Below are 16,153 nucleotides of genomic sequence, written 5' to 3'. Positions count from 1 at the left end.
GGCAACCTTTTTATAAGGAGAAGAAATTGTGGATAAGGGGTTTGGAAAAAGGGTTAATTGGATAAGAGTTGCAGTCTGGGGATGATTTTCCTAGTATTTATTATAGTATTACTATATAAATTATTACTAGCATAAAATATACTAGTATTTCTAGTATATTTTATTGATTATGCTATTACAGTTCCATTGTTTTCTCCTCTTTATTGCCCTCTACCCTGTTACCTCCTTAGTTCACGTCCATGGGTGGCACACAGTAAGGATGCCAGTGTGAGTCTAAAAATGGCATTGGCATAAAGTTCGATCTCTTTATATTTGTCATCACATATACTTATACATAATTGCTATATATATAAATAGAAACAGTGAGAGAAGAAGTATGAATAATATAAGTGTTCATATGTATAATTGAATAATATATACAGGGTCATAGATATAATTCAATTATATATGCATATATTCTTATGTATATGAATGTAATTGAATATTATATGTTAACACATGTTATTGCATATATGAATATTGCATATTCACATATATTACATGTTATTCATGTATATTCATTTATATTACATATTATTATGTAATATTATATATAGTACAATCTATATGAATATATATAATTGAATAATATATATACACACACACATACAAACAAATGGATCATGTTTTATTGATTGTGGTGCTCTGTGGCATGCATGCATGCTACCGGAGACCAATCTTATAAATCGCAGATAATTTCATAGGTCGTAATGTCAGAATACCTCATTTTAGTTGTATTAAATTTCAAAAGAATGGGTCAACACTACTAATTCTGAATCATCTAAATCAAGGAAGATTGGAATGATCCAATTATTTTTATTTTGTACGTCACATAGTGAATCTACTCTAAAATTCTGTTGCTGCAACTGGTGATTTTTCTCAAAATATTGCCAGCAATGACCAGCTTTTTGTTACAGTATTATTTAGACTCAGATGGCTTCTGTTAGAATTTCCATGTGTAATGATCCACCCTTCAGTCAGACTTATTCTCTTTACCTGGCTTCTGGCCTACTCCAGAGTACTTGCTAAAGAGCCCTTTTCCCTCCAGCATTCACAGTGCTTAGTTGTGCACCAAATGCTCTTATTCAAGATTCAGTACTGAGCAACAGAAAGAAACATCAAACAATTTGGTAAAATCTCCAGGGATTTATGTGGAGAAAAACATCTAATCCCCATATATCAAAGGGGATTTTTCATTTATATTGTAAAAAATGAAATAAACAGAGCCATTCTAAAATGGAAACAGAGGCACCAGAGGAAATGTTTGCATATCTTACTCCTTGAAGGGTTTTGAATATTTGTCTGTGGCAAAATAATCTTTGGACTGGTCTATATCAGCATTATCTTACAAACAACTGTAAAACTAACAGGAAAAAGCAGGCATCCTGACCACAAGGACTAATAATTATGGACATTCTTGAGAATCAGTAAACTTATAAGTTTTTAAGAAAACTTATAAAACGCCTTGACTTCACCCTGCAAGTGGAACACTATTTGCATTTCTACCCAAATCATTGCTTACAAGACTGAGATCCATTGATTTAATATTAATGTTTATTTCTCCTCATTTTGACTTTTCACTTTTAAAGTTAATGATGTCAAACTCTTTAAATTTATGAAATGAACTGATTACTGGTTGGTAGAGTTTAAAGAAGGGACTGCAGTGAAGTAGCTGAAGCAATAAAAGGATAACCTGTGGTGATAGAAATATTCTGTATCCTAATTATTATTATCCTGGTGTTGATATTATACTACAGTTTTGGGAGATGTTACCATTGGGAAAAACTTGGTAAAAAGGCACATAGGATCTTTGTATTATTTCTTGTAACCTCATGTGAATCTGTAAGTATTCTGAAATTTAAGTATAATGACTAAAAAAACACTTTTGAGAAAGTCGTGTAACTACAGTCTGAGATATAGTTTAGGTAAAGCAAACCAATTATGATCACTTATGGTGCAGTTTAAGAGGGTTCTAAGGCTTGATTATGGGGTGTGATAAAGGGAATCTTCAAAGAGGAAGAAATCTTTAGTTACTGGGCACTTGGCTGTCTGTTCACAGGGCTCACTCAACTTTGAGCCTTTAGAGATGAATATGCCCTCATCTTGAAGATTAATAGTCTTGTGAAATGGGTAAATATTAAAAATATTTTAAAATAAAATGTTAAAATATTAAAATGAAAAATATTAAAAGTGCTTTGGTTGAATCAAATATTTTCTCAATAGTTCATAGAATAGCAAATAAAGGAAATAATACCCATGAGCACCCTGGTGGTCTTTTAATAATGGCCTTGCATTATTCAATTATATGTAAAGTAGTAATTAAATGATTTATCTGTTAATCTCTTAACACAAAAGCAGTGTAATGCAAGCTGATTAAAGAGATTGATGTTCCCAGGAAAAAATATAAATTTATTCTCCAACTGCTCCAAAAGGAAGAGAAATATATCCACACTGTAGAATTGAGACTTAGTCTTTAAAGCAGAAGGAGTAAATCATTTCCTTTTATTCTGAGACAAAGTTCATTGTTTATTTGTTCATCTCAGTTACATGCACCTTCACCATACATTAGAGAAATACTTCTCAGGTTGTCAAGGCATTCTCCAGAGTGAAATGAAATATTCTACTTATTTCAAAAGTGATGTTTTTGCATCAAATTCCAAAATTTTATATTTCCATCTTTTAAGTACAAAATGTCAGCAATAATTTAGACTAATTCTCTACCTTAGTAAAATAACTTCTATTGTATATTTTCATTGTCTTTGATTTGTTGAACTGTGTATATGTACTCAAATGAAGTATGATAATAGAACCTTTTTTCTCCAAAATAGAAATAAACAAGCTATTTTTAAATGAGAAAGATATCTTATGTTGTTTGGCAAAAAGGAAATTTCACAACCAAATAATGAGTGAGTTAATATGCTTTATTCTTTTTCTCATATATATGCAGCTAGTTTTTAGATCACGTCACCAGTATTTTGATTCAGAAAACACTGGCACTGCTCTTTTACTACTTGATTCAATCAGTATAAAAATTACACTTGGGCCTTTAAAATTTTGAATATTGCCTATATATGCACTGAGTTGACATGGAAGAGTTCAAATGGACCTATCTAAAATGTCTCTATGATGTAAATATTTGATGCACAAATGATGTGCAAAGTATTCATAAATATCACAAATGCATGTCATTTTGACAACCAGGTCCTGTACTACTTCCAATGAATTCTACATTTATGATAACCCTCAAAGGCTCTAATCTGACAATAAAAAATTTAATTTATTGAAATTCATAGTTGAATAAGTGAGTTTGGCATTTTCTCAATCTCTATTAGAAAATGTATAGTTTTGTTACCAAACAAACAAAGTAGGGTTTGGCTGCCCACCACCATCAAAGGCAAATTCTAGAGGCAGAAGCCAGTTCTAAATATAGTCCCGTGACACTTTGAAAACCAAAATGGAGATATAAGGAAATAAGATTAAGGCTGTAGGTGGTTGCTCAAAATAACAGCCTTATAATGAATAATGTGTAGATACTTTTCTTATTAGAAAACCAATAGCCTACTAAAACATCATTTAAAATTGTTGATTGAACAATTTTATAAACTGTAAAAAATGTTTTATGAATTCTTTAACAATATGGTCCATCTAGGAAAAGTCTAGCCATTGTTAATATAGCGAGAATGGTTTGCACAGCATCGATGTCACCTGGAAGCCAAGGACCATGGACTGGAATGAGCATTTGTGGTCAATGATGACTTCACTGTACTAGCCAGTGGAGGCAATAAATGTGGTTGAGTGAGGACATGTACTGTGTGGCTGTCTCGTTCAAAATAACTGAGCAAGTAGGGCAATGAATCTGCATCAAATTTCACATTAAGCTTAAACACTCTTCCACGGATGATTCAGAAGGGCACAGCCAAGGGTAACTGGTGATTGGCAGCTTCATCACAACAATGCACCTGCTCATGCATCATACCTCTCATGTAGTTTTTCTGTGAAGCATCAAATCACCCAGGTGACTCAGCACACTTACAGCCCAGATTTGGTGCCCTGCAGTTTCTGGCTTTTCCAAAAACTAACCCCTTCCAAAGGGAAAAGATATCAGATTGTCCATGACTTTCAGGAAAATGTGATGGAGCTGCTGATGGTGACTAGGAGAACTGTGTGAGGTCCCAAGGTGCCTACGTTGAAGGGGACTGAGGTGTCATTTTCCAATGTGCTTTGTATCTTGTATCTTCTTCAATAAATGTATTTATTTTTCATATTACATCAATGTCATGCAAACCATTCTCATTACTTTAACAATGGTTAGAATTTTTCAGAAAAAACATGTATGGCTGTAATGTATATGTATTAATATATATTTTATATTTGATATATTCTTATGTAATCTATATAATTTTATACATTTATACTTATGCATAATTAATCAAAGGCTACAGTATTATATAGTGTGGTTTCAGTGTGCTAACACTTCTGTGTTTTGCCTGTTCACCTTTTTTTCCCCTAACTTCCAGCAACCACTGATCCTTTTAATTTCTCCACAGTTTTGTCTTTTTCATAACGTTATATACAGAGTCCGGCAGAAGTAATGCCTGTTTGTGTGTACTTGGTAGCATATGTGAATATCTCACACAAGATGAACAGCAATTTGAAGATTTCACCTAAAATGTCAAATGGTGTCCTTGAGTATGGTATTGTTATGTGACAGAGCTACATGCTTATGATTTTGTAATAAAAGGTTTTGTCATTAAAAGGGGGCATTATTTGTGCCAGACCCAGTAGTTGGAATCGTATAGTATATAACCTCCCCAGATTTTCTTATTTCTTAGTAAAACAGAACTTGTGTTTTCTTCTTGTCTCTTCATAGCTTAATACATCATTTCCTTTTTGAGCTGAATAATACTCCATTGTCTGGAGTTTCTTAAAATCCATTCACCTACTAAAGAATATCTTCATTGTTTCTGTCTTTTGGAAATTATGAATAAAGTTCATAAAGTTCATAAACACCCCATGCGTGTTTATGTGTGAACATAATTTTTCAACTCCTTGGAAAAATACCAAGAAGTGCAATTGCTGGGTTATTAATAAAAGTATGTTTACTTTTGTAATTAACTGCCAAACTCTCTTAAGAAGCTGCTGCAACATTTTGCATTCCCATCAGCAATGAAAGAGAATTCCTGTTTCTCCACACCATGCGATCACTTCATGTCAGTGTTTCTGACTCCGGTGATTCAATGAGTATATAGTGCCGTCTCATTGATGCTTTGATATGCATTTCCTTGAAACATGGAACATCTTTTCATACATCTGCTTTGGTGAGGTTTCTGTTAAGGTTTTGGCTGGCCTAATTTTGAACTGGGATGTTTGTTTGTTTTTTGTTTAGTTTTTTACATTCTTTGTGTATTTTGGAGAATAGTCCTATGTTGTTTTCCAAGTATTTTGTCACAGTCTGTGGCTTGTCTTTTCATTCTCTGGACAGTATGTGTCAGAGATCAAAGGCAAGACAATAACATACAAAAGTGCTGTGAGAAAAATCTGTAAAATTTAAATTATGTCACTTTCACTGTTGTTTGTGAAATCTATTGATACCCCAATTGTTATTTCTTTGCGTGTTATCTCTTTCTTGCCTTTAAGACACTTGTCTTTCTTTCTGTTGTTTGCAGCTTCACAGTTCTGTGACTACATGTGGGGTTTGTTTTCAAAGTACATTTTCCATTTGCAATATTCTTCATATTTTGAGTGTGGAAAGTCACATAATTTCATCATTTATGGGAAATCCTCATATATAGTTTTTAAAGTAATTTTTTGTTTTATTAGAATTTCTCGTTCTATCTTACATTGTACATCTTTTACTCTGTCCCTCTTCTTTCATATTTTCTCTTGCTGTCATCCTTTTTCAGAACTGTTCATTTTTTTAGTGCTGCTCAGTTTCACTATTTTGCTGCTTGCCTATTTATTGAAGTTTTTATATCAACAATATAATTTTAAAATTTTTTGTTACTCCTTTCTTATAGCTATATAGTCAATTTGATAGTTTAAATTTGAATATTATGTTTCTTAAAATACTTTATACATAATTAATGTCAGTGCCATGATGCATCCAGCACCAGACATATTGGAAGATTTATATCCTTTATCCTTGTTTCTACAATCTCTGTTTTATAGCGGACTTTTTCTTTGTGTATCATGTAGTTTCGTGGTGAGGTAATAATTGTATCAAGTATACCTGTTGGAATTTTGAGAGACTCATTATTTCTCTTTAGAAAATATTTGTATTTCTATGTCTCAGATATCAGCATCCATGCCAACATGGAATAATTTCACTGCAGCTTTAATATCTGGGTTCCAGTCTTCAAACCTACGTAGAGAGTACACATTTAATCACAGACCCACACAAATGCAGGCTTATGATTACAAATTCGTATGCAGTATTATTAATATTATTCATTCAGAGTCTTATCAAGGAGAAGCAGCTTTCACTCTCGGGTTTCTTTAATGTCAGTAGCCACGCAATATGTGCTGTAATAAATTGTTTTACTATGGAAATGTTTTTTAACATTTTGTTTGTCACGTTTAAAATTCCTGTTTTGTGTTTTTACTTTTTCTCTCTAATTTCTAGAAACTGCTTTAAAAATGACTACATAATGGCATAAACTAAAAGATTTCGTGCACATTTTACCAACAATTAAAAAGCAGGGACCACACAAAAGTTTAGAAATGAAATATGAATTGGCACTGGCTACAACCTTGTGGACTAAGTTTTGATGAATTGTGGTGGTTTTTATTGGAAGTAACACTCCCCAAAATGTGCTCATGAAACCAGGCTCTATTAGTATTCAGCTGGAACAAAACTGGGAAAAGGAAAAGGAAACAGTTTTACATTAGGCAAGCTCTAATTAAATAATTAGGAAGCCCTATATCCTGCTTCATTCTCAGACCACCAACACTCCTCAGTTAAGACAGTTTCAGAAAAGAATAACATCTGTGCCTATACGGTTCTGACAGTCAAGCAATTTTCCACGATGTGTGTGTCCTACTTACACCCCTGTAATATGAGGCCTGTCACATCAAAACCATCACTTAACTCAGCAGTCTATGGTATACTTATCTCTGAAAGTAAATAAATTCTCAATCAAACAGAAGTTAACAGTTCTTCATCTGTGTCTATACCAAGAGCTTCTATGTCCAAGGCACTAAAATGACTTCAAAATTCCTGAGAGCAAATTTGACAAAAGCAATGTATACAGCATAGTGAACAATGGGGACTATGGATGCTTATGGTGGGTCAGTTCTGGAGGCTGAGGAGTTATAAGAAGAGAATCGGAGGAGGGGAGGCATGTACACCTGTGTTCAAATTTTACGTGCACCTATGGGTAGGTATACAATGGCACTGGTGGGCATCCTGAGGGAGGTTTCTGAGGTATAGAAAAGTTAAATATAATCCCTAGGGCTGCCCTCTAAAGAAATGTAGAGACAGCATATTTGAGAAGGAAGCCAGCTGTTAATAGCAATTCCTGGGGGATTAAGTTCGGATTGCTGTGCTTACAAAACTCTTTGTAAACACAACTGCCTCTGGCTCCTTAAGTCAAGTAAACAGCACATTTATGCCTAGTCACTGCTCATTGTTCTAGCCTTTTCTGCTACAGAATTAGAAAGTGCATACAGAAATAATACTGACAAAAGTTCACACTTGCATAGTGCTGGCTACCAGTGGACAATTGCACTGAGAGCTTCACCCACATTTAAAAAATGTGCCTGCTGATTTTATGAATTTGACAGAGTATTATCCCCATTTTTCTAGTATAAAAGTGAAATACAGAAGGAGCATGTAAGTTCCCCAATGTCCAGCAGAACTGGGATTTGACTCTAGGCAATTCTGCTTTGCTATAAAATCCTGTCTCACCCTGACCAAAGTCAGTGCTTTGTAAGGTAGAAAACTGACATTGAAGAAATGAGAGACTATTTCCCAGGCTATTGCTGATAGCAAAGTGACAGCCTCCAAGTTAGAAAGGGTCTTCAGTTCTAAATCTGCAGTCATAAATTTCTAACATAATTGTCTGGAAATGGTGTAGGCTAGAAAGTGATGGGGATTTAAAAATGAAGTCCTAACAAATAAAGCAGTTAACTACATCCTGGGCAGAAGACACAACTCTGACATAGGGCAAGGGTGTGTTGTAATATATCATTAGGTTCTTCCTATATATTTATCTTGTATGGGGAAGTAAGCCTGTCTCAGAAAGTTACAGTTCTTTGGGAAAAGTTAAAAATGATACTCAGAATAGCAAATGTGTGGGTCACCTATATTTATAGAAGTCTGAATCAGCATTTCACATTTACTTCCTGGTAATTATTCCTTACTATTTTTGAGTACATTGAGATTTTTAGAGGGTATATATTTAACCAACCATGTCAAGTAAAACACTGTGTAGGCAGGTGATGCAAAATTAAATTCAGCTCATTATTTCTTTAAAAATATGTAAAACATCAGAGTCTCACAGTTCTCAAGTTAACATAAACTCTGGAAAGTTTAGCAGCTGTAATGTATTATATAACCTTAATTTTACTAATACCAAAATAAAAATAATATCATTCCCTTTAAAAGAAAAAGATCCATTTTATTTCATGCAAATAAAATCAAAACAATCATCTGTATTACACAGTCATAAAGCAACTGTTAAGACTAGTTACTCTTTAATACTTGTTCACCTCATCCAGCTCTGAGAGTCAAAATTCTCAGAAGCATTCAAAAGAGCACTTCTTTTTGTTTTTTAAAAGATTTTATTTATTTATCTTAAGAGGGGAAGGGAAGGAAAAGAGAGAGGGAAATATCAATATATGGTTGCCTCTCCTGTGCCCCCTCCTGGGAACTGGCCTGCAACCCAAGCACATGTCCTGACTGGGAATCAAATTGCGATTCTTTGGTTCCTAGGTCCATGCTCAATCCACTGAGCTACACTAGCTGGGGGGGAAAAGACCACTTGTTTTAAAGCATTTAATGTAACAATTATCTGCAAAAAGTAATTTGCATAAAAATTTGGAAGGTACACATTTAAAAGCAAAACATTCTTCTAAGGACTAATTCAGCTATGAAATCACAGTTTCTAAAGATTTATATTTTAGTCCATAAAGTATTTTGTCTCTGTTCTTTATATATTCACAAAGAGATACTACTCAATCTAAACTACAAACCATTAAATATTTGATTTTAACAACTTACACCAAGCAATGCATTCAACAAGGACTCTTGCCCAACTATACACTTCATCAGGCTGAGTGGGTGAAGTTCAGTATGGGGATGGGTTATCTTCAAAGCTTCAGAGGTCATGGGGGGAGGAATGATGAGGTAAAATTTGGGTTATTAAAGTGCAAATTACATGTTAATAGAATATATCACCATTTGTTTTCCTGAGGTAGTTTTTTTTTCAGGAAATAGAAACTTACAGTAGAATTATGAGGCAGTAATGCAGCTGCTCACTTTCCCCGTGCTACTTAAGGAAGAAGCAACTTGCGTTTCTAAGGGCTTTCCCCTCACCTCGGAAAAGAGAAGGGAAGGTCTTCAAGTCAAGCCCTTTAACTCTGTGGCAAACAAGAGTGGGGTTACCCGTTCTGTATTTTTATGAGTCAGAGTGAGTGTGTTGTTTTTCTTCCAGAAAATCAACTCTTGTCTTCTATTTATTCCTAGAAAGAGTAGTGTGGGCACACATGTTTGTTGCTTTTGTATGCAGAGTATATAAACCGAGTCTGGACATCTGGTTGCAGCCGGCTGTTTTCTACTCTAGGGGAAAGATACCGTCAGGAATAAAGATTTCCCTCATTATCCAAATGTAGAGTCTTCTAGGAAAATTTTGTAAGCTGAAATGGCATAAAGTGGAGAAGCAATTTGCCGACAAGTGCACAGAATAAATCCACACACACCACATGTGCTCACAGACACAACGGAAAGGTCTGACGGCTTGATGCTGAGTGTAGTTCCCAGGGAAGGACCTTGCAGGGCCACTCTTGCTGCTCAGGGAGCTTGCTGCCTCTCTAAAGGCTCAAAAGAAGGCTTAACACTATTTTTGATTTTCACTTTTTTTTTCCAAGTCAAAAATCCTTTTCAGATATCTTTCAGTTACTGAGAACAGGCAGTAATGTGGGTCTTTTCTAAAAGACAAATGGTCTAAAGTGAACTTTGAAAGCACAGGGGATAACTGTGAGTACAAAACCCACAGCTGTCAAATAGGGCCTTTCTCTTTGGCAGCTAAGAACATAAGCATTCCTGCAGCACTCCAGATTACAGTTCTGGTGCTGAGACAGTCACTGTCTATTGCTATGTAAATTCACTTCTATCGCTGTGAAAGAAAAAAAGGATATGTACCCATACCCATAGCCCCAAGACCCTGTCTTGTCTGATCAAACAAACCTCCCTTACCTGAGGAAGAAGAGATTACCTTTGGTTGCTGGCAGCGGTATGGGAGAACTTACTTTTGTGCTCATTTTGGTTTTATTAGCGTTGACTCAAAAAGGAACAAGGGGAAGAATCTGGCTTTAAACTCAAGCTTATCATCTAGGTACAGAAACTCAAGGCCTTATCACTGCGCTATGTTTTTATTGAAGGCTGATTACTTGGACTTTGGGCCAAATGAATAATTAGAGATAAAAAATATGAGATCAATTGTATTTTAATATTCACCAAGCACAGATCAACTAATTATGATTTGTCTTTTTCTTTACATCTAGGACTAAACTTTCACTAATATGTTTTAAAAGTGTATAATTGCTAGCATAAATTTAAAGCCTATCATTCATCAAATTATTTATCAAGTGGATTCTAAGGGCAGGATAACTGGTAATGTATAGCACCAATAAATACAATTGTACGTGTTGTTCTCTGTATAATTCCAGAAGGTACAGTTAGTATTGCACCATGCAACCCAGTGCCACAACCTGGACCTTAAAAGTCATCCACTTCATAATAAGGACTAAGCCTCAAGTTTTACTCCTGAGGGACTTGGAACAAGTATAGAACAGTGGATTCCTTTATTAAAGTAAAGAATATCCAGATTCTGTCAGGCTATTTTTGGATATTTTCCTTTATTTCCCAGTCCACAATTTGTATTCCTTGTGGATATTTCGTTAGCCAATAATGGCCCTTCATTGTTATCATGCTTCTTCCTCAGTAAAGATGGATGATGTATACAGGTGGAACCAAGCAGACAGGGGCCCATGCACATGGCACCTTGGTGAATGTCCCAATGATCACTCCTGGATGGGATGGGTTTTTATTTACAATATTCCAATCTTGGGGGACTCAGAGCATTTAAGCTCAGAGCCCTCCTTTTCTACAAGACCCAGCACTTCCCTTGTTTCCCACAAGGCTATTAACAAAGAGCAAATGCAGTAGTTCCCCATATTCTTATCTTAAGCCAGCTGCACAAACAGTTCTGCAGGCCCTCTGAAATGTCCCAACGTCTCCACTCTTGTGAAGCAGCTTTCTTCTTCAGTATTCGGGGTACCTTGTCATCAGCCTCCATAATATAGTTCAGGAAAACATGTACCATATTACACTGGATCATGGTGAAGTCCAGGAAAGTCGTAAGTCCCAAGAGTCAGATAAAGTCCAGGTTTGCAAAACAGAAGGTCCGTGTCTTGCAAGGCAGCACCCTTGATAACTTCTAAGTCAACTAAAGAAGGCACAAGCAGAGCAGCAACATGCCATTGTTCCCCTTACTATACCAGGCCACATGACCAAACAATCCCTACAAACTGCACAGCTACTCCTTATACCCACAGCCTGGCTCCTCTATGAGCTACACCATGCCTCTTCCTCCTTACTCCTCCTCACATGGCTGCTCTGCCTCAGTACCAGCAACCTGGCTCTTCCCTTCACTCTCAGGGGTGCCCAGGCTTAGTCTTAAATCCTGGCCTGGAGCTTCTGCCATGATGTCATCTCCAGGTTTTCCCACAATGAATTACATTTTCCAGTATTCTGTATAGTTTACATCGATTTAGCTGCCATCCCCAGTCAGGACAAGAGTGACTGAATGACCCAGGAAGACCACCTCCCTGGCTACATCAGAAGTCAAGAAATATCCTGAAAGCCATGCCCACCTTGCCCCAAGGAAGTAGCACAGCTATTATCTTGCCTTTGTTAGGAAAGGTACTTAAGCCCTATAGTCTGCTGTCCCTGTCACCCAGCAAAGGACAATGGGGGCTTTGGTGGTCCCTCAGTTTAAACCCTGTCTCTCAGGGATGTCAATATTCAGATGAGGGAGTTTTTCAATTCTGAGAAAGAAACTGAGGAAAAAGCTTTTTGGTAACTAATGTGTCAACATAAGAACTATTGAAACCTGTAGAGAATTTTTAAGAGTTTATTTGAGCCAAATTGATGATAGTTTCTAGGAAGCAAAACCTTAACAGATTGAGATGGGTTCTGGAGAATGGCAGTTTCTCACCTTATTATATACACTACAGTTAAAGGAAGGGACATAATGGGGTCAAATAAAATCCATTGGTGATAGATTAGGGAGGCGGGAGAAAACAAAGTGGGAAAATCTCTGGGACTGGATAAAAACTGAAATGGATAGACATTGATGAGTATACCATACTGAACAATGAACATTTAGAGCACATACAGATGGTATGAGGGAGAACAAGATACCAATGAGAGGCTCCTGTGGTCTCTGCTCTGGTGTGAGATTGTGCTCTAGGTGTCAGAAAAAGGAAATTATCTTGACACTCCAGAGGTATTTTGTTTTAATTGGAAAAACACAACAGACAGGTTTAGTCAAGGATAAAGATAAATCTTTGTTAGGGGAAGACACCAGTCTAGGACATGACAACCCATCACAAATTGCTTTTAGTGAACAAATTTTAATTTCAGACCATCCTTTGTGGTTACTTTAGCTCTGTGAGTTTGTAAGGTGACCAAGCAGGCCTCCCTTGGGCTTGTCAAGTTAATATTTGGCCCCTTTTCTGCCACAGCTGTCAATGTAATTCTCCTTCGGAGAAAAACTTAGACTCCTTTCCATTCTAATCTCAGCCTGCTCAGGTCAATGAAGTATGATGACACAAAAATATCAAGGAGGTGACTCTTACCTGTATTTCTATCACAGGTGGAAAAAGATGGCCTCATGCTTGGGAGTTTGAATGGAAGTAAATAGTTGCAAGAAAGATTGGTTTCTTCTTTGGACTCATAAGAATGATAACAGAAAAAAATTGTATACATGCAGAATCTCCTGCCATAAGACCAAAGAGATCTGGAGAACATCAGTGTTAAAATATTAAATGTATACTCCTAGATTAGAAAAATAAAAAGTTTGTCCTACAAATGTAAAAGGGAACTAGGAAGAACATTGCCTGAAAAAAATAAACTATGATAACTCTTGCCTTGTGTCAAATAAAAATAACTCTTTCCAGTTACAAAGTTTCTCTCACTTTCTATTTTGAACACGCTCTTTGAAAAATTTAGAGCATTTACTCAGTAGTACCAATTTCACACCTTGAGGCTACATTTTTTACAAACGCAGTGAAAACTAATGTGCACTGTGTTCCCTACAGGCGTGTGTGGCTAAAATTTAGATGCCTTTTTTAGTCACTCTTTCCTCTCTACTATGTTATTTGTTAAGGCTACATGACTTGGAAGTCACAAGTCATTGTCTAATCTTGATTCTTTACCTAACATTTATAAGATATTACCAAATTATTTAGAATTTATGAATCATATGTGCAAAATTTGAGCTATTAACAGATTGAGAAAGCCCTCAATAAATAATTGTTTATAAATCAGCAAAGGAAACACAATGCCTTTCTTTTTCCTAGTGTAGTGTATGAAAAATGAACATCATAGATTGGTGACTGAATGGATAGATAAATTAATAAATCGGTTAGCCATATAAGATTAGTGTCTTCTTTAAAGCAAGGGTGAATTTTTATTCCTGGTTCTTAAAGTACGATCCTCAAACCGGTAGCATCAGCATTATTTGGGAGCTTGTTTGAATAGCAAATTCTGAGGCTCTAATCTAGACCAACTGAATCAGAAACACCAAGGATTAGGCACAGTAATGAGTTTATCAAGCTTTCCAAATGACTCTGAAACATTCTAAAATGTAAGTATCTCTTTATTAGGTTGTTTCCAATCATTATATACTGATTGGCATTTGCTGAGTCCATTGTTAATGTGGTTGCTGGGTAACCCATGCACATCTATAATTAAGAATGTATGCAAGAGTTTGCAAAGTGCATCCCTTGGCAGGTGCCAGACGGGTGTTGATGTTGTTTGAGGAGTGTAGTTGGTAGTTAGTTAAATATCTCACACATGGACATTCATACAAAAAAGAATTTAGACTTCTAAAAAAGTTTCCCTCTTGTCCTCATTGTCTGCAAGTCAAGGGTGTGCTGGACCTCAGCATCTCAGGCACCATTATCACATTATTCTCCTAATACAGTGACCATATATTAGTTGATCTAGCTTGAGGTGTTGTTATTTTTTATATATCCAGTTGCTTCATGACAGTCTATGAATGGATTGACTCACTTTTTTCAGTTTGTCTGAAATATTAGTTTAATCTTTTATCCTCACATCATTATTTATAGCAGTTTGGTATTTCCAAAGTCTCTGGGTTTAGATCAATGATTTTTCAACCAGTATATTATGGAACAGTGGTGTGCCATAAGAATTTCTAAAATATGCAATCCCAGATTATGTAGTTAGAGGCACTGACCTCTGATTCCTTAAATTATCAAATAAAAATATCCCAACAGCCAACACAACAATAGCCATCTGATGTGAATGAATCAAAATTGTCAGTCAGACAAGACAAAAATTTTGTCTGTTTGGCAAAAAAGCATATTTTTTTCCTGTGCTGAAGCATTTTAGTAATTAGTTTTTGTGTGCCAAGAGGTGAGAAGGGCTGTACATATCTGGTTTAGATGATAAATTATAAGTCACCCTGTTCATAGGTGTTTGCTTTTGAAATTTTGGGCTCACATTAACCCTTCTCAAAGCTCATATTGAAGATCCTCTAGTAAGAGATGAAAGTAAATGAGACCCAAGGTAGAGGGAAGAGAAAAAGAAACAGGTTAAGTGGAGGTCCTAAATTACCTATTCTCATAAGAAAATTTTAAACATTTTTCTTTTTTTTATATTTTGTTGTTTTTCAAGCACAGTTGTCTGCCTTTACCCCCACCTCTCTCCCTTCACCCCACCCACCTTCACCTCCCTCCCTGGACTCCACCCTTCTTGGTTTTGTCCATGTGTCCTTTATAGTTTTTTTCTGAAAACCTTCACCCTTTTCACCCCATTATTCCCTCTCACCTCCCTTCTGGTTACTGTTCATTTGTTCTTAATTTCAATGTCTCTGGCTATATTTTGCTTGCTTATTTGTTTTGTTGATTAGGTTCCACTTAAAGGTGAGATTGTATGGTATTTCTCTTTCACCACCTGGTTTATTTCCTTTTTTCAATTACAGTTTATACTTGGTATTATTTTGCATTAGTTTCAGGTGTACAATGTAGTAGTTAGACAATCATATACTTTACAAGTGTTCCCTACAATAATTCTGGTTTCCAACTAGCACCATACAGTTACTACACTATTCTTGACTATATCATAAGCCGTAATAAAATTTCTTTAAAAATTATATTTTGCCTAAAATCTGTAAAATTTTATTCTGCATATAGTATACATTTTAAAACTAAGATAAATTTCTTTAAAATGATAAAATCAAAAGTATCTTCAATCTGTTTCAATCAGTTGGAAAAAATGCCATTGAATTGGAGTATGACTTGTTGCATTGAGTTTATTTCAGCAATCTGGCTGATTTGAATTGGAGCATCATATACAAGATTAAATTTACAACCAATTTAACTTCCAAATTTTGGCATTACAATATTTTGAGAATATAGTCTCTTATAAATATATGTATAAAAATTAAAATATTGTTTTCCCAGGTTTGTGGATCATAAGGTTTAAAACAGATATTTTGCCAGATGCAGTACATAGTTACCAGATCAAGACCTAGACACAAGGTAGTGCTACTACCTTGGTAATGCTACTAAAAGTTCATCCATAAGTCAGTTTTTATTTTTTTATAAGACATATTATATTTTTATGTTTTTTTATTTTTTTAAT

At 35.4% G+C, this 16,153-nt stretch overlaps 1 pseudogene; it reads right to left on the bottom strand.

The window, feature by feature from the left end:
* LOC118978259 (UDP-glucuronosyltransferase 2B31-like) overlaps positions 1–16,153 on the bottom strand; it is a 421,339-nt pseudogene that overhangs the window by 57,739 nt on the left and 347,447 nt on the right.

Source organism: Sturnira hondurensis, unplaced genomic scaffold (genome assembly GCF_014824575.4).
Source record: "Sturnira hondurensis isolate 20B ecotype Veracruz unplaced genomic scaffold, ASM1482457v3 Scaffold0021666, whole genome shotgun sequence".
Classification (NCBI taxonomy): Eukaryota; Metazoa; Chordata; class Mammalia; order Chiroptera; family Phyllostomidae; genus Sturnira; species Sturnira hondurensis.
The sequence above is the reverse complement of the archived record's forward strand: the minus strand, read 5'-3'. Positions and strand labels throughout refer to the sequence as shown.